The sequence below is a fragment of the Typopeltis vanoorti genome, chromosome 16 (genome assembly GCF_054136105.1).
Source record: "Typopeltis vanoorti isolate ZY-2024b chromosome 16, IOZ_Tvanoo_1.0, whole genome shotgun sequence".
In the NCBI taxonomy this organism is placed as follows: Eukaryota; Metazoa; Arthropoda; class Arachnida; order Uropygi; family Thelyphonidae; genus Typopeltis; species Typopeltis vanoorti.
The window spans coordinates 87,195,293-87,214,910 of NC_143564.1; the positions used below are offsets into that span (position 1 = coordinate 87,195,293).

General features: G+C 36.0%; 1 protein-coding gene across 1 annotated transcript in view; it reads left to right on the forward strand.

Moving 5' to 3' along the window:
* alien (COP9 signalosome complex subunit 2 alien) overlaps positions 1–19,618 on the forward strand; it is a 395,054-nt gene that overhangs the window by 339,577 nt on the left and 35,859 nt on the right. The window lies entirely within an intron of this gene.

Genomic DNA, 19,618 nt, shown 5'->3' on the forward strand with positions numbered 1-19,618 from the left:
TAGTTGTAAGGAGATAAGCCCTGCCATGATACTTTGCTTTGAGAATACACCTGCAAATAATAACAGTAAAGTTTTGTGCTACCCTGTCTGGAAGCCTCCATTATATTCATTTTGGCATGCAGAATAACTGCTTTAAAGCTGTAACCTTTGAAAAGAAGAAATGTTGAGTTTCTCATTTATTTCTTATGTAACTTTGAAACATCACTCATATTGCACATAGAAAGAATTGTGGGTGGGGGTAGGGTTAAACTATTTCCTTTCTCTAAAGAGTCCAAACATTTTTTTCCCACTTCCAGATTCAAATATGTAGAGTGGTACCTTGAATCTTAGCCTTTCCTCTGAGGAGCATAGATGGACACACTTTGACTCTTAGGTTAGTTCACTTTAGTGTTTTAATGTCTTTTGGCTGGCACACATCCAGTGCTACGAATGGACACATGGATGTGAAGGTGTAGTAGATCAGCTGGACTTAGTATGAAGTTCATCATGCTCTACGCTACAGTGACCATAACATCAGTTCTTTGAATATTTTTACACTTCTGAGCATTTGCCTGAGTCCCTTCATTTGTATAGTCTCTTTTCTTTCTTGAGTATTGCTAATGGACCCAAGCAATGTGCATGTCTAGGCAGAGGATTTGGTTGCTGAGGGTTTGTTTCAGTCAGTGTAATCATGCAGTATATCTTAGCTATGCTGAGAGTAATATATTCATCTTCTTCCTTTCTCCTGAGACCTAACATTAACAAAAAAAAAAAAAAAAAAAGATGTAAGTTATTTATTATTAAGCAGCTTACATACTCTCACAGCTCAAGTTTTCAAAACAATCTAAGTTGGCAATTTCTCCTTTGTGAACTGTCAATTTAAATATACAGATATGATTGGCTGAAAAATTGAAAACAGGAAACAAAATGTTATATAAAGACTGGCAAAATCTGAAGAAAATGTTTTAAATGAAGTAACAAGTGATAGAACAGTTGTAAGAATGCAATTAAGGGGAAAGTGATCATAAACCTGGAATGTTGAAAGACAGCTGGAGTAAATATTCACCAGAAAGGCCAAAATATTATTATTATTATTATTATGTGACACCTTCAGGGAGTCCAAAGACTCATCAAGGGAGGGCATCCACTACACAACTCTCCGTCTCCACCAACTCCAACGAACCACGTTGAAAGTTTATTTTTCACTTGGTCAGACTATAATAAATTTAATTTAATCCTTTATCCAAGTGTGTGCACAAACAAAGTTTGCGCCTGAAAGTATCTTCAGGACTGGGGTAAAGTGGTACAACACGGGGCGACTCCTAGCAAAGGTGGAGCAAGCTACCAACACTCCTATCTGAATATCTCCCATAATGCAAAACACATCTCCATGCAGATATGTATAATGTTATGCATTAAGGGAAGGGCCACTACCCAGACTAGTTTTGACCTTTATTGAGGTCTCTTCAGTGGGAGCCAGGCCCAAGTGGAGATACCAAGGCAGAAGCATTAGCAAGGTCATCTCCTCCTATAGGAGCTGCCAAACGGTGTGCCATCTTTTTATTAAATTACTCTGGATTTAGAGAAAGATGTTGAAAGTTTATTTTTCACTTGGTCAGGCTAGAATAAATTTAGTTTAATCCTTTATCCAAGTGTGTGCAAACAAAGTTTGCACCTGAAAGTATCTTCAGGACTGGGGTAAAGTGGTACAACACCGGGCGACTCCTAGCAAAGGTGGAGCATGCTATGGTATCTCCACTTGGGCCTGGCTCCCACTGAAGAGACCTCAATAAAGGTCGAAACTAGTCTGGGTAGTGGTCCTTCCCTTAATGCATAACATTATACATATCCGCAAGGAGATGTGTTTTGCATTATGGGAAGATACTTTCAGGTGCAAACTTTGTCTGCACACGCTTGGATAAAGGATTAAACTAAATTTATTATACAATGAACCACAACTACACCAATGCCATCTACCGCCCACCATCACCACTAGTATTTCTACAGACAATCACAAACATCCATGCCCATAGCAGGTGTTTGTGATTGTGATGAACACACAGCCTTTTGGCTAGAGAGCAGATACTTTTATTATTATTATTATTTGACACCTCCAGAGAGTCCAAGGACTCATCGAGGGAGGGCACCTGCTCTACAACTCCGTCTCACCTATTCAATCACTAACTGACTGCAACTACACCAACGCCATCTACTGCCGACCATCACTGGTATTTACACGGAGAATCGCAAACATCCATACCCACGACGGGATTCGAACCCACAGCCTTTTGGCTGTAGAGCAGATACACTATCCACTCGGCCAACCAGGCCAGCCTAAACTTGTGTGTGTTGAGTTCTAATGTATTATGAAAGATGGCATCCAGAAACATAGTGACAGGTGACATCCATGTTCAGGAATAATGAGTTTTTCCCCCTCTTTTAAGAAATGCAATAAACCATCACCAACAGGTCATCCTGCTTTAAACATCATAGTAGGTTGACAATGAGCTTTTTTTTTTTTTTTAAATCTTAGTAGATGCTTCTAAACTCCTAATCTAAAGGATGCTCATAGGACTCCTTTGTGCATACCACAATAAGATGATTAATTGATATCTGCAAATTATCCCACATGGCATACAGTGAGTCTGAACTTTAGGACTCTAGCCTTTATTTACAGAATGTGGAACATGTTTAAACAGGGTTTCTAATGAAATGAAAATCAGAGTATTAAGTTTAAAACAATTGTGAATTTAAAATTACTTGAGTACTTTAGGACACAGTAGGATAATAGTAATTATTGTGGGCAATTGATTCCTGTTCAGAATATTTCTCTGAAGACAATAATACTAATGTGCATTTGTAACAAAAATGCAGTGCATTTGCCAGGTATTTTTATACAAAGAAACAAAAACTCGACTATATTATACCGCAGTCCATTTTTTTATGCTTATGAAAATCACTGGGGTGCACATTACATAACAGGAGTCAGTCAGAAGAACTGCATTTGTGATAGAAGATCCCAAAATACTAATAAAATCCATGAAAATAAGCATCACAAGTTAATAAATTTTCTTCCTTTCTGACCTTTGCAAAAGACAAACTTTCCTCTTTAGCCCTATTTGTAAAATTCTCTGTGGCTGTTCATTTTGATTAATGTCTGGATATAGATTCCACAAGCCAGAATAATCTAGACCTCCTGAACATACCTTCTCCTCCTTCTGCAGAAAAGACTAGAGTTCTACATGAAAGCTCTTAAAAAAAAAAACTGAAACCTTGCCCTAATCTGAATACATCTGATAGGCTTATGTTATCTTCTTTATAGAAAATTGTTCTTCACTCAGCTCTTGTTAGATATTTTCATCATCATCAAATTCCTTATATGAACCTTTGGGGTATACAGGATAATTATGATAAGACAACATGAAAAAGTTACACCATTACTAACTTCTGACCAATAATTTTACTCAAAATTAATCTGTAATCTGGCATGGCTCCAACATTATCAGATCTTATATTTTTCTCTTTTAGGGCACTTTTTACTGTATCAATCCATCTACATCTTGATTTTCCTCTGTGTCATTTTCCTGCCCACCTCACAAAAAACACTTGCTTTACTAATCTTTCCTCTCCCATTCTGTTTAAGTGACCATACCACCTGAGATTGGCATTTACTAACACATTCCTTAATGCTAACAATGGCAATTTCTTTCCATATAAATTTATTCATCTGGCTTCCTACTATACCAGCTTTACTACTAATTCTGTTGTCTATTTCCATATTTAATTTACAATCTTCACTAAAAATTGTGCCTAAATAGCTGAAATGTTTATTTGTTCTATAGGTTCACCATTCAGGATAGAGTCAATGTTTCTAACTATTTTCTTGGTCTTTTTATTACTGATTTTCATAACAAAATTATTACAATAGTTATTCAATTTACTCAGAGAATCTTGCAGCATTGTACTGGATTTATTCTGAAGTATAACACCATCTACATAAAGTCAAGAGCTAAGATTAACATTGCCAATTTAGATATCAGATTTAATGCCACTTTCCTTCATAACATGATCCTTATAGATAATGAGTAAGAGTGTAGATAATGTGCACCTTTATCACACACTTGATTCAACATCAAACCATCTTCCTGTACCTCCTTCAATTCTAACTGCTGACTTACAGCTTAAATAGAGACTATGCACTGCTCGATAAAATGTCCCATTTACACCATACAACAAAATGTCCTCTGGGCACTTTGTCATATGCTTGCTCCAGGTCCAAGAAACTTAAATACGAATCTTTTTATATTTCCAAGATTTCTCGACTATTTGTCTTAAAGTGAAAATCTGATTCTGACAACCTCTATTTGGACTGAATCCAGCTTGGTCTTCACTAAGCTTCCCCAGAATTTTTCTTAGCTATTTCTCAAGTATACTTGCATGAAATCTTACAAGGAACGCTCCATAAGGAAATACCTCTGCAATTCTCACATTCAGTTTTATTTCCCTTTTTTATTTATGGGTACTATCAGAGCTCTACTCCAGTCATCCAGAGTTCGACTTTCTAACCAGACCTTCTGAATTATGCAGTGCAGCCACTGTGAAACTTTTATACTTCCATATTTGAGCATTTCTACTGTGGATCTCAAAAATTCTCTCCCACAAAAGTTTTTTTTTTTTTTTTTTTTTTTAAAAAAACAAAAACAAAATAAAAATCCAACCAAAAAAAAAAAAAAAAATCCCAAAAGACAACAGAAATCCAATCACACAACCCACCAACACTAATTCTTATCAGAAATAAATAAATAAAGTTTCCACATAACCTTCAGCAACAACCATGACCTAAACAGCAATATAAATGATGTGCACCACCACCACCTACAGACCTAAACCAGAACTACTATTCCTTTCAGAACCCCAGCTGGCAATCTCAACAGCCACTGTATAATGAGTATTCATCTCAATTTCATCTCAATTGTCCAAATTACACAGCTCTTTATGCCAAAAGGGTGGTACTTGTGCATTCGTCAGAACCGACATACTATGCCAGAGACCGCAAATCCTTGAATCCCTATTGTTTGATCTGCTTTGGCTCAAAATTTCTCTACCAAATCAACTTGTCCTTTTCATATACTTCCTCTATTGCTCTCCAAAAGCTCGACTTTCTGCAGTCTAAATACCCCAATAGTGAGGTCATCCTTCTTGGGGACTTCATTGTCCACAACTCATATGGACTCCCCTTCTCCACTTTCACTAATCAAACAGGCAGGGATGCTGAGGTGTTTACTATCAGCAATGACCTATCTCAAATCATCAGTTTCCCTACCAGAATACCAGACAACCCTCTTCAATTTGCCAACACACTTGACCTTTTCTTAATCAGCCTCCCACCCTTCCAGGTATACTGTGTTTGTTGGTCCTCCTCTTAGAAACTTGGACCACAACCTCATATAAGTTTTTTTGCCACAGAACAACTTTCACCTACCAGCTCACAATCTTGTGTCCTTTAACACTACAAGGGTGCCAACTGGGAGGACCTCTGTGACTTCTATTCTTCCCCATGGTCTAACTACTTCGGTTCTTCTGATCCAAACACCTATTCATACTGAATAACAGAAATTCTTCACAGGAATGAAGGCTTTCATCCCTATTCCACTCCTAATTATGAGCCACCATCCAAGTCTTAGTTCTCATAAAAGTGTGCCAGTGCTGTAAAAGAAAAAAACTTCTGTTTATCTCAATTGGCTCAAGACCAAAACTCCAGCTGCCCCTTTGTCTATACTGCAGCTCACAACAGTTGCAAAAGCATCAACTCCAAGTAAGCCTTGGAAAGGGCTAAATGCTGCAAACTCTCCTCCTACCTGAATGACAGTCACTCCTTCTGGTCCCTTGGAAAGGCCATTGGGTGCAACTTCTGCTTCCCCTTCCAGGTTTCCACCACTCTTGCATCCCAGTGGTATTGTAGTCACCTCACCAAAAGACAGGGTCACCTTATTGGTATCACTCGTTTCTTCCAGTTCTTGCATTGATGACCTGGGAAAAGTTCCCTCCACTCCACAAAGAATGATACCCTTCATGTCTTCGATAGTCTTCTGACAAAAAGAAATCCCAAGAATTCTTAATAACCTGAACATAAACAAGGCATCTGGTCCTGATAGCATCCCACCTATTGTATTAAAAAATTGTGCCCCAGAACTAACACCTATCCTGTGTCGCCTCTTCAATCTGTCATTCAACTGGCATCTACCCTATAACATGGAAACAGATCTAGCCCATCCCAAAGAAAGGTGATAAAAGTAAACCAGTGAACTACCATCCAATTGCTCTCTCACTTCTATTCTTTTAAAAGTTATGGAGAAGGTTGTCAACAACTACCTCTTGAACCACCTAGAAACATGAACTAATTAGTGACCAGCAGTATGGATTCTGTCACTCGTGATCTAAAACTGATCTTCTTACTTTCACTACCCACCTCTGGACTCAGGCCATGGAGAAATTTAGAGAAACTTACATGGTTGCCCTCAATATTTCAAAGGCATTTGATCAGGTTTGGCACAAGGGGCCTACTTAACGAACTGCCATCATATGGTCTGCCTTCCTTACTCTGCAACCGGATCACCTCAACTTCCTCACTTCATGTCATGGTGGATGGTTTACTCTCCTCAGATTTCCCCACCAGTGCAGGAGTATCCCAAGGTTCTGTTCTTTCACCCACTCTCTTGTATATAAATGACCTGCTCTCACAGACTTCCAATCCTATCCATAGCTTTGCTGACAACAGTACACTCAGTTTCTCCTTTACTTTCGACAAACCTTGTAGTGCTCAAGTATTAGAATCCTCAAGATCTACCAGGAACCTGAACACAGATCTCCAAGCTGTATCCCAGTGGGGCAAGGTCAACCTTGTAAACTTCAATGCCACCAAAACTCAGTTCTGCTTGATCTCTCATAAGAAAGAGCTTGCATCTCTCTCTCCCCCTTACCTTCAGTAATACTGAGATATTCAAACACAATCAGATTTCTCTTTTTGGACTGACCTACACCTCTGATCTTTTCCTGGCACAACCATATTTCAACTATTGCTTCTGCAGCTGCCAAAACTTGGTGTACTTTTTTGCACAAGACATTGCTTCACACCCTGACAGCTGCTAACTCAATCCTGTCCTGTCAGGTATCTTCTCCCTCCAGAAGATCGACTACCATGTGTATTCACCATGTCTTACTCTGCTCCTCTGCTGCATTCCTCGTATGAGAGATAGTCCAGTCTTCTATATTTTTCATCCACTCTAGTCTTTGTCTTCCTCTCCTTCTCTTTCTCTCAAGAATTCCTTCGAGAAGTGTCCTTTGTAAGCAGTTACTAAGAATATGTCCGAAATAGCTGACTTTTCTCTTTTTAATTTCTTTTATCAGGCTTCTGTTTTCACCTACCAACTCTAGTACCTCTTTGTTTGTCATTTTGTATTTCCGTGATATCCTCATAATTCTTTGCAGTATCCACATTTCAAAGGCCTGCAGTTTTTTCACACTCAGATAGTGTCCACATCTGTACTCTGTATAATAATGTGGACCATATGTAACATTTGGAGATTCTTAGTCTTGTTTTCAGATTTAATTCTCTAGATATCAATAGATTTTTCATATTATTGAAAGTTGACCTTGCAATTTCAATCCTTCTAATTTCATCTTCTATCTTGCCATTCTCTGTGATCAAGTGCCCCAAGATGCATGTTTGCACCTGTTCTAATTTATTTCCTTTTTATATTAATGCATATTTTTGGTATTTCCTTTTCTCTTCAAATTATCATGATTTTTGTCTTTTTAAAGTTGAAACTGAAGCCACACTGTTCACTGCACTTGAGGGATTCATCTAGAAGAATCTTGAGGTCATATTTGTTTTCAGCTAGAAGAACCATGTCATCTGCATATCTTAGGTTATTAATATTTCTGCCCCCTACAGTGATTCCTTTGAGGTTACCAATTTTATTAAATATATCTTCTGTGTATAGGCTAAAGAGAAACACAAACAATACACAGCCTTGTCTCACACCTTTCTGAACTGAGAATTCTTTTGAGGTCTCTCCATTTATTTTAAAAGATGTAGCCTGTTCCTGGTAAAGATTATTTATTAGCATAATGTCTTTTCCGTCCATGCCTATTTTTGAAAGGATTTCAATTAATTGGCCATTTGAATGTTGAATGCCTTTTTGTAATCTATGAAGCAGAGGTATGCATCTTTTTGTTTTTCTAGATATCTTTCTGTGATGATTTTGGCACAGAAAATACCTTCTCTTGTATCTACATTTTCCTTGAAGGCACTTTGTATATCATTTATTTCTATGTTTATTTTTCTTTTACTTCTTTCAGAAATAATATATAAAAGGACTTTTGATACTTGACTGATGAGACTAATTGTCCTGAACTCTTCACATCTTGTAGCTTTTGTTTTTGGCAATTGGAACAAAAATTGAGTGATTAATATCTTTGGGTAGAAATCCAGTCTCGTATATCTTATTGCATAATTTTGTTAGAAATTTCAGTCCTCCTCCATCGAGAGCCCTCAACCATTCTGCCAAGATGTTATCTATTCCTGCAGCTTTGTGGTTTTAGTTTACTGACGGCATTTTCAACTTCACAGAGTAAAATGGATGGTCCTTCTAAATCAGTCTGTTCAGGAATATGCTACATTATGCTAATAAATAATCTTTCTGCCAAGATATTATCTACTCCTGCAGCTTTATGTGATTTTAGTTTTCTGATGGCATTTTCAACTTCACGAAGTAAAATGGATGGTGATTCTAAATCTGCCTGTTTGGGAATATTATTTCTTTGTTGCTCGTATAATTTCCTTGTGTATTCAATCCATCTTTCCATGATTTCTTTTTTATCTATTAGAATATGGTCTCTTGACTCTCTAATGACACTTGCGTGATTTATTGTATATGTCCTACTTGTCATTTCTCTGATCTTTTCATACACTTCTCAGCTTTTGTGCTTTGTATCAAGGTTTTCTATGTCTAAACATTTATTTCTAATCCATTCCTCTTTGACTTTCCTGCATTTATTTTATTTTTTTATTCATACTTTTATATTTAGGTTTGTTCCTTAACTTTTTTCTTTGTTCCATCAATTTGAATATTTTTTTTTCATTTATTCAAGGTTCATTCCTTTTCTTTTTTAATTGTGGGAGTGTATATTTAGCTGCTTCGTTGATGCCATTTTTGAATGTTTTTCCACACTTTTTGTGATTTTAGTTTTCTGGTGACATTTTCAACGTCACAAAGTAAAATGGATGGTTCTTCTGAATCTGTGTGCTCGGGAATATTATTTCGTTGTTGCTCATATAATTTTCTTGTATATTCAATCCATCTTTCCATGATTTCTTTTTTTATCTGTTAGAATATGGTCTCTTGCTTTTTCTTTTTTAATTATAGAAGTTTTCGGCTGCTTCATTGATGCTAGTTTTGAATATTTGCCATTCCATGTTAATTTCATCAATTGGTCTTCTATTTTCTGTGTGAGTTATGGTGTCATTTATAAAAGAATTTACAAAGGATTTTGTAAATTCTTTTATAAAGCAGTCTTTAACTTCTCAGTTAAGTGAGTCCAAATCATAAGTTTTTCTTATGAATGGTTGGCTTGGTATCCTTTCTTTTAGGCTTGCACGGTGATCCGAATGCATTTTTGAAAATTATGGAGACAACTACTGTGTTTGAATAAAAACTTTAGTTATTAATATAACTAAAATCTACAATTTCACGTTTCAACCTTTATGTCAAGGTTATATTCTGGAGCGTACAAATATACACAAGAAACAAGCTATACTACAATCAAACTGGTTCGTTAAAGACACTGACCAACCATTATCACAGTTGTTGGCCTGACCTCTGGTGGAAAAAAATAAAATAAAATAAAAAATAAAAAATTTTAAATTAAAAAAAAAGAAAATTATACATCAACGCTAGAGTCCTATTATTTGTGTTGTCTACTATATACATATATTAACATCATTCCAGCCAGTTGGAGTGGGATGGTTTCTAATACTAGCGGATTGGGTAGAGTCCTGACTTATGTTGAATCTTTCATATTAGGAAGGCTGAATGTGTGCCATCCAGATCCTTGGAATTTTCATGCCATCTTTGTTATTGATATTTGGGTGGTTTATCGGGATTTCGCAGGATTCCTTAAATTTTCTTTCGTACCAGGTTTTTGTGCGATGTAAGGAGCAGGTGCTTTTCCAGTTGATTTGGTGTAAGGTGTTAAGTGCGTGGTCTGAGAGGCCTGCTTCACCATAATGGTTATATTTAATGTGTCTAATGTGTTCTTTCTTGCATATAGGGATTGTCCGTCCTGTTTCACCAATGTATGGTAAGTTACAGGTGCAGCAGATGCAATAGACTCCAGGATGTGCTAATGGGAGGAGAGGATCCTTAGAGGAGCTGAATATGGTTTTAAGTTTAGTGGGTGGTTTAAAGGTGGCATTGAGGTTATAATGTTGTAGGATTCTGTTGATTTTTTCTGATAACCCTTTAATGTATGGGATGGTTATGGTTTTACTGTAATCTAGATTCGTTTTTGTTGTAGTTTTATAGAGTATTTTATTGACAGTATTTTTGTTATAGCCATTATTTATGAATATGTCACTAATGATTTTTAGTTCTTGTTTCAGTGCCTGCTCGTTAGAGCAAATAGTTGTGGCTCTGTTTTTAAGGGTGTTAATGACTCCATATTTTTGTGATGGGTGGTGGTATGAATTCGCATGTATGTATTGGCCAGTGTCGGTTTTTGGTAGACCGTGAAGGATAGACTGCCTGAAGGAAGATGTGTAACTAGTGTGTCTAGGAACGGGAGCGAATTTTGGTTTTCGATTTCGATGGTAAATTGTATGCGTTCATGTTGTTTGTTTAGGTGGCTGAGGAATATGTTTAGCGTTTGTCGCCCGTGCGGCCAGATACGTTGACGACGTGAACACGTCGTCAACGTATCTGAGCCAGACTGTCGGTCGTAGCATGGCGGAATCAAGAGCTCTTTGCTCAAAGGTTTCCATGTAGAAGTTAGCGATTGGGGGGGATAGTGGTGAGCCCATGGCTGTACCTTCTTTTTGTAGGTAGAATTTGTTTTGCCACACGAAGAAACCGGACTTTAGTACGTGGGCAAAGAGGGCCGTAATGTTGGGCGAAAATTTGTTCTGTTGTAGGAGAATTGTGTCATTGATGTTTGGTATCTTAAGTTTCATTTTGATTTTTGCAATCACTGGGTTTGTCGTCCAATCCTATGCTTCTCCGGGTTATGATTTTGTTTGTGTTATTGTATTTTCGAATCTTTTGCTTATTATTACATAGTCAATTTGGTTTCTATAGATGTCCCCAGCGCTTTTCCACGTATATAATCTTCTAGGAGGATGTTTAAATAGTGTTTGCAATTATTAGGTCATTAGTTTCACAGAATAGAATCAATCTTTCACCTCTTTCATTTCTGATTCCAAGTCCTTGGTTTCCCATGCAAAATGAAATTTTTTTGAATCCACTTTTGCATTTAGGTTGCCCATAATTATAATAATATCATCTGACTTGGCACTAGAAATTGCAGTTTGGATGTCTTCATAAAACTTCCAACTTTTCGTCCAGGTGGTCTTGGGTTGCTGCATATGCTTGGATAATATACAAGTTGAATGGTTGTGCAGTTACTTTGGCTGTTATCATTCTGTTATTTATGGGCCGATATCCATGTAGAGATTTTGCAGTTCTATTACTTAGAACAAGTGCTACTCTGTTAAGGTGTAAGTCACTGCTAGAGTAGATAATAGTATGATTTTTTCTTCTTATTATGCCTGTATCTGTCCACCTGACTTCACTGATACCTGCAATATCGCCTTCATCACTTCTAATTCCTGGATTAAGTTGTCTAATTTGCCTGCCTCATAGAGTGTCCTGACATTCCACATTATTTTCAGGAGATTGCTCTGGGTTTTCGGACAAAGGGCATCTGAGAATATCCTCCTTGGAAGATTTAGGATATCATCTTCATATACTTCCTTAGTAGTTTTTGTCTTACAATTTCCATTTTCAAGTTCTTCCCTGTAGCTGTAAGAGCGGATGGTTGCAAGGGTCTCGACCACATCTCTAACTTCATATTGTGACATGGTTTGTTTCATGGTTGACTATGGATAAATACATGTGAGGCTCCAATCTCTTCCATGATGACTGGCCACAAGTTCCTTAGATGCCAGGAACATGCCTCAATAGCCACACATCTTGCTGTCATGCCCTTGGTGCCACTGATCAGTCAATGTTGATTCTTCTGCCATCTTGGTTGTTCCAGACTTCATGCACATAAAGGTTGACATTCCCTATACAGCATTCTATATTGCTGATATCCTCACTTAGTTTAGCCCACCAGCTAAATTGGCTCACCGGGGTACGGCTGCTGGTGTGCACTTACTAATTTCTTGGAGTCACAAGTGAGAGTTGAATGTGTATGAGGACCAGAGCCCGAGATCAGTGGCTGACATCGACTAAAGTGCTACCTCTCCATACACCCTGCTACCTCTATACAAAACCCAAATCCGCCCAGCCATGGAATGTTGCTCCTATTTGGGATGTGCACCAAAATCCTCTAAGATTGCTCAATTCTATCCAGAAAATGGCAATCCAGCTAATTAATGATACCTCTCTCACAAACCCACTTCAATCCCTCTCTCACAGATGTTCGGTTTCTGCTTGTGCCTCTTCTGCAGATACTGTCACATCACTGGACAGTACTCTGTTGAATTGGCCGCTACTCCAAATCATTAAAACAAGAACCACTGCTAACCTCCATCTTGAAACTCACCAAACCAATTTAACCGACTCCTCTCATTCCATCTACTTCTGTCCTTTGGAACAGTCTCTCCATGCCTTCCTCAAAGATTACAACCCTTAGCTGTTCAAGCAAAATGTGAACAGACTCTTCTATTCCTCTTGCCCACACACAGCACTAATGTGCTTATAGGTCTTTAAATGATATAGTGGTATCTCGCTAATCCGAACTAATAAAAACCGTGCTCGTTCGGATCAACGAAAAGTTCGGATTATCGAATTTTCCCCCAAGAGACAACAATAACTAGACAAAAATAATCAGATTCTAATGGCACATCAATTTAATTCTGTAAATAAATGAAGTAACTGATAGAAAAAAAGCTACTGTAATGTAAAACTTAAAAAATAATACAATACACAAGTTTATTTTAGTAAAATATTTAGTTTGTGTGTACCTGTGTTGTTGAGGATTCTGATTTAATAAAATTGTAGTTCAGTACATAACTTAATTTGCATAAAAATATCACTTTCTTGTACACAACACAAAAAAATAAGTTTTTTTATTTCTTTGTAAAAAAGTCACTGATTTTCTTTTGCTTCTTGGAAGCTAAATGTTTTTCAAATGCTTCTTCTCGGAACTGCATTAGCAATAAAATTTTGTGGAATAGCTTGTCATTCTGCTTAGGCCATTCTATACACGTATTAAACTGTCAACTGCCTCTTCATGTTTTGCTTTTTTTCTTCGAGTTCTTTATCGTCATTATCATCTTCTAATTCATTCTGTAGTGTCATATTTATAATTTCAGCATCTGATTTGATTTTGAATTCACTTTCGGTTCTACCTGTAATCCATTCCGTAACATCTATTTGTGAAATTTCAACATCTGGATTTATATTTTTAACCAAATTATGCAAGTTTTGAATTTCCTCTTTTTGTGTATCACTGTAATTATCTTGGTAAATTCCAGAAGGCCACAGTTTTTTCCTTGACGCTCAAATTGCTTCAGGTTTGACGACTTCCCAAGCAGTAGCAACTGAGACTGCTACATTCTTCAAACATATTTTTTATTGATGTGGTAAAGTCATAATTTTGGAAAATTACATTTAAAAGCAGTTCGGATTAGCGAGATACCACTGTATTTAATTTAATCTTTTATCCAAGTGTAAGCAAACAAAGTTTGTGCTTGAATTATCTTCAGGACTGGGGCAATAATGCAAAGCACATCTCCTTGCAGATGTTGGATTCTGATTATGTAGAGATTAGAGTAATTATTATTTGCTTCAGAATCCAACATGATCTTCCATCACACTAGACTTGTAAAAATTATTTAATGTAAATAACTTATTTTATAATTTAATATTCATATAACTACTTTAATTTTGTCTAATATTTAATTATTTAATCAAGATATATGTATTAATAATGAAAATACTGTATTAAATATTATTAAGCTATTTTAATTATTACTATGATAATGTTATAAGAATTTGTATTCAATATTTTAACTACGCATTATTTGAAATGTAAATATTCTCTATTTATTCCTGTTTGTAAAAGTTTAACGTTATGTAATAGCTCAATTTTATTTATGTTTTGTTTTGTTGTCATGGAGACGCATGTAAGTAAGCAAGTGCGAGAATTGGAACAGAACGTGAAGAGGAGGTTTATTGAAAATGCTGAAAGTTTACTGGAAAGTTAAAGAGATCTCGAGAAGAATTTAGGCGGGAAAAATGGATATAAAAAGGAGGAATGCTGGAAAAAAAAGCATTAGGAGAATTAGAGATTTATGAGAGAAGGATTGGCATTAGGTTGGAATCGGGCATTCGGCAATCACAGTGCGATAATAGTGAGTCGGCAAGTCACTCAAGCAACTAAATAAAGTCTACAAGTTGAGAAGCAGTTAGCTAATAAGTTTCTGAATAACAAAGCAACGGAAGATAGCTGAGTGACTACTGAATGACTAGTGATATTTTAGTTGAGATTTATTTTCAGGGCCGACCTTTCAAGGACACACTGAAATGTGAAGCATAGTAAGAAGTAACTAGAGAATAAATAGAGGCAACAGGGTTGTGCTTAATGATAGCAGTGTTTAGAATTATAGTGCCTAAAGAATTATTTGAATGCCGGAGGAATGAACATCTGTACATATAAAACCCCAAGTTAAAGAATTATTGTGTATTGCCCTAATTCAAGAGTAATCAGTAGTGCTTCATACAAGAACATCTCATTATATGTATTGTGCCTGTAAATTAATTCAGTTAATGCTAGAAGATTTATTTTAATGAGTGCTGTTTATTGTTAAAAGTGTTTACAGTTATAAAAAGTGTTTGTGTGTATGTTGATGAATGAAGAAGATTAACGGTAAGATTATTCCAACTTTAATATTTCTGTTCAGAGAAGTGTGTGAGTTTCATCTTAGAATTCCCTGATGTTAACAGTAACTATCACGGAGAATTAAAAGAAGCATAAAATTAAAAGTGTTTGTTTGTTTGTGAAGAAAAATTACTGAAATTTTTATTGTATCTTGGAACTTAAGAAACTGTGAGAAGACTGTAATATAGAAGTATCAGATTTATCTTGTCAGAGTTTGTATGATTGTACTTATCGGAGAAGCTGAAGAGTTTGTGATATCTTAATTACTGATTTGAAGTTAAGTGTGAAATTTATGATTTTAAAATTAAATATTTGTTTTTGTTAATCAAAAGTTGAATTTTGCCTGAATCTTTTTTACTGCACCATTCATAAAAATATTCGAACCAAAGCGGGAAAAATTAAGTAAGTTAAATATACTCGGCCAGTATATATAATAACATCATATAAAAGAGGATACTTGTGAGTTGGTCTTTCTTCAATTCTTGAACTAATTCAGATATAGAGTGGCGCAGTCTATAAATATAAATTTTCTCTATATTTGAGTTAGAAATCAACTAGCAACCTTCTATTTTGTTTAAGAACATCATAATAACTAAATGTCGGATCCAAGGTAAAGATTTAGAAGTAGGATCCAACACAGACATGTATAATGCTATACATTATGGAAAGGGTCACTATCCAGACCGGTTTCGACCTTTATTGAGGTCTCTTCAGTGGGTGCGAGACCCAGAGGTGATACCAAGGTTGAAACAATGCAGAAGTCTTATTTCCATATACCAGTTGCCAAAAGGTGTCACACATTATTATTAAATTACTCTGGATTAGAGAAAGATGTTGGAAGTTTTTTCCCTACTTGGTTAGACTATAAATTATATATTTAGTTGAATCCTTTATCCAAGTGTAAGCAAACAAAGTTTGTGCCTGAAGTATCTTCAGGACTGGAGCAATTCATGGCAAAGGTGGCCAGAGTTCTCATCACTTTCCTTAGTATCCCATAATGCAAAGCACATATCCTTGCGGACATGTATAATGCTATGCATTATGCGAAGGGTCACTACCCAGACTGGTTTCGATTTTTATTGAGGTCTCTTCAGTGGTAGCCAGACCCAGAGGTGATACCATGGTTGAGCAATGTAGAAGTCATATTTCCATATGCCAGTTGCCAAAATGTGTCGCTGTCGCACCTTATTATTAAATTACTCTGAAATCAGTTCACCTTTGCCACAAGTTGCCCTAGTCCTGAAGATACTTCAGGCGCAAACTTTGTTTGCTTACACTTGGACAAAGGCTTAAACTAAATATATAATTTATAGTCTAACCAAGTGAAAAAATTTCCAACATCTTTCTCTAATCCAGAGTAATTTAATAAAAAGGTATGACACCTTTTGGCAACTGGCATATGGGAAGTCATATTTCCCTATGCCAATTGCTAAAAGGTGTTGCATTGCTTCAACCTTGGTGTAACCTCTGGGGTTGGCTCCCACTGAAGAGACCTCAAGAAAGGTCGAAACCGGTCTGGATAGTGACCCTTCCCATAATGCATAGCATCATACAAGGAGATGTGCTTTGCATTATGGGATACTAAGGAAAGAGATGAGAACTCAGTCCACTTTTGACGAGTTGCCCCAATCCTGAAGATACTTCAGGTGCAAACTTTGTTTGCTTACACTTGGATAAAGGATTAAACTAAATATATAATTTATAGTCTAACAAAGTCGAAAAAAACTTCCAACAGCTTATAGGTCTTGTTGGCCTTTCATGTGTGGATCAGATATATATATATATATATATATATATATATATATATATATATATATAAGGATAACCAAGCAATTTTATATGCTTGGTTATTTTAGCACCTAATCCCAAGTATGCAAACAATTAAGTTTGTGCCTGAAACAAAGTTCAAGTCTAAAAGATGGTACAACACCAGGGCAACTCATTGTAAAGGTGGGTAAAGCTTTGATCACTATTCTTAGTATTTTCCCATAATGTAAAGCACATCTCACTAGAAGATGTATACTGCAATGCATTATGGGTGGGGTCACTACCCAGACCGGTTTCAACCTTTTTTGAGGTCTCCTCAGTGAGTAGCTAGACCCTAAATACCAAGGTTTTAGTAATACAAAGCCTTATCAACTTTACCTATATAAGTTGCAACAAGGTGTATTAAGTTTTAATAAAAATCTCTGGAGGAGATATTGATGGGAATAAATTTTTAACTTGGGTAAAGCTTTGATCACTATTCTTAGTATTTTCCCATAATGTAAAGCACATCTCACTAGATGTGCTTTACATTATGGGAAAATACTAAGAATAGTGATCAAAGCTTTACCCACCTTTACAATGAGTTGCCCTGGTGTTGTACCATCTTTAGACTTGAACTTTGTTTCAGGCGCAAACTTAATTGTTTGCATACTTGGGATTAGGTGCTAAAATAACCAAGCATATAAAATTGCTTGGTTATCCTAATATAATATACAATATACCCAAGTTAAAAATTTATTCCCATACACATATATATATGTGTGTGTGTGTATTAGCTGCCTTTCCACATTTCAGGTTTCGATGGCATATTTTTACGGAAAGTATGGATATGCATTTCTGTTGGGAGTTTTCCACCACTGTGCTGACGCTGTTTGTTTCATTTAATAGTCTTTCAAAGTAATTACTTCAGACATCTAGAATATCTTCATCTATAGTTTTCATGTCACCTCCATCATCCCTGATTTCTTTTACAGTACTCTTTCCTTTCTAAGTTTTTTCAATATCCTCCAGAATATTTTGCCACCTTCCTGATATTTATTTTCTCTATTCTCACCGAAGTCTTCCCATGCCTTTTATTCCGCTAGTTTTACACAATGCTGCACTGTTTTACATTTTCTGTATTCTCTAACTAAGAACACAAGCTCATTTACTTGCCAGGAACTCTTAATATGTTTTTTTTCTTTTCCTTCACTGCTTTTTTAACTTCCTGAGACCACCATGGAGTTCAGATCTTTCTATCCTTACAGACAACCTCACCACATGCTTCTGTGGCTGAATCAGTCAATGTTTTCTTCAGGATTTGCCACTGAATTACCAAGATTTGGGTTTTTTTTTTTTCATTGTTTCAAATTGTTTCATTTTGTCTTCAGTGATGTTTTTGTATTTGAGTCTATAGTTCACATCTGAAAGCTACTCAACTTTGATTTGTTTTAAAACTTTCTTACACACTTTTCTTTTCAATATAATATTAAATTTGATCTTATTCAAAACTAAATGGTGATCACTTGCAGTTTCAAATCCTGTGTATATACTCTTGTGTCCTGAATGAGTGGGAAATCATCACTATCAAAAATAACATAGTGAGTCTTCTTGTATCTTCTCTCTATGTGAATTCGTGCACAATTTTACGTTGGAACATGATGTTATTTATAACTAGTCCATGTCCTGAGCAGAAGTCCAGCAGGCACATACCTTTAATCAACTTTTTCCTCTTTCATTGTGTCAGCTGCCTTCTCTAATTCCTCAATCAATTTTTTTCCATTTCTTTTTTGTGGAACCTCTGGATTAGAGAAAGATATGGGACCATAAGTGCAAATAATTTTGATTGTCCATTTCCCCATTCTAATATGTGCCTACGTCACTCTGCTCGATATTGCCTGCTATTCAAGATTTTCCTTGTATTTAGTGTTGAATACTTTAGCTACTCCATCTTTTCCCTAATTGTTATTGCCTGAATATAACATTTTGTATTTGTTATTCAGAAAGATCTCACCTGTTTTTGTCTTCTTTGTTTCAGTCATGCCTGTTATGCTGACCTGGTACTTATCCAGTTCTTCTGGTAGTTTCATTTCTTTTTCATTGATGCTTCTTACATTGATAGTACCAATCTTGAACTCTGCTGATGTTGAGTTGGGATATGTTCCAGTAGCTGTGTTTGCTCTGTTCACCCTGGTTCCCTAATGAAAAGAATGTAGTCTGTGTTTAACTAGGCAACACCTCATTCAGCATGAAACTGTCATTTACTGTTAAGCAACCCCCCCACCCCCCCTGCTGTTTATATATATATATATATATATATATATATATTAAAATGTCATTAGGACTTCAGAGACCATTCTCTACTACTTTATTCACATCTAGTAGATGTTTTCGTTAGCGAGGTTTGTTACTAGTGCTCTGCTGTATTTTAATTTCATCATATTATTTCTTCAATATATCAAGATGCCCCTGATACTCGGTTGAAATTTTATACCATTAAAAATGTTAATGTACCTTCCATTGTACTAATTTTTCAATTTAAATGATGTTATAAGGTTTATAATATTAATTTATTTAATTAACATTAATTTGCCATTAATATTTTTAAAGCCTCTCTCCTACAGTAAAGTATATTCAATCCTTCCAATTCTATCATGTTGATAGAATTGTGGAGGGGTTTAATAGCCTAATTGTCAATTTACAATTAGGCAATTAATTCAGTGGATCA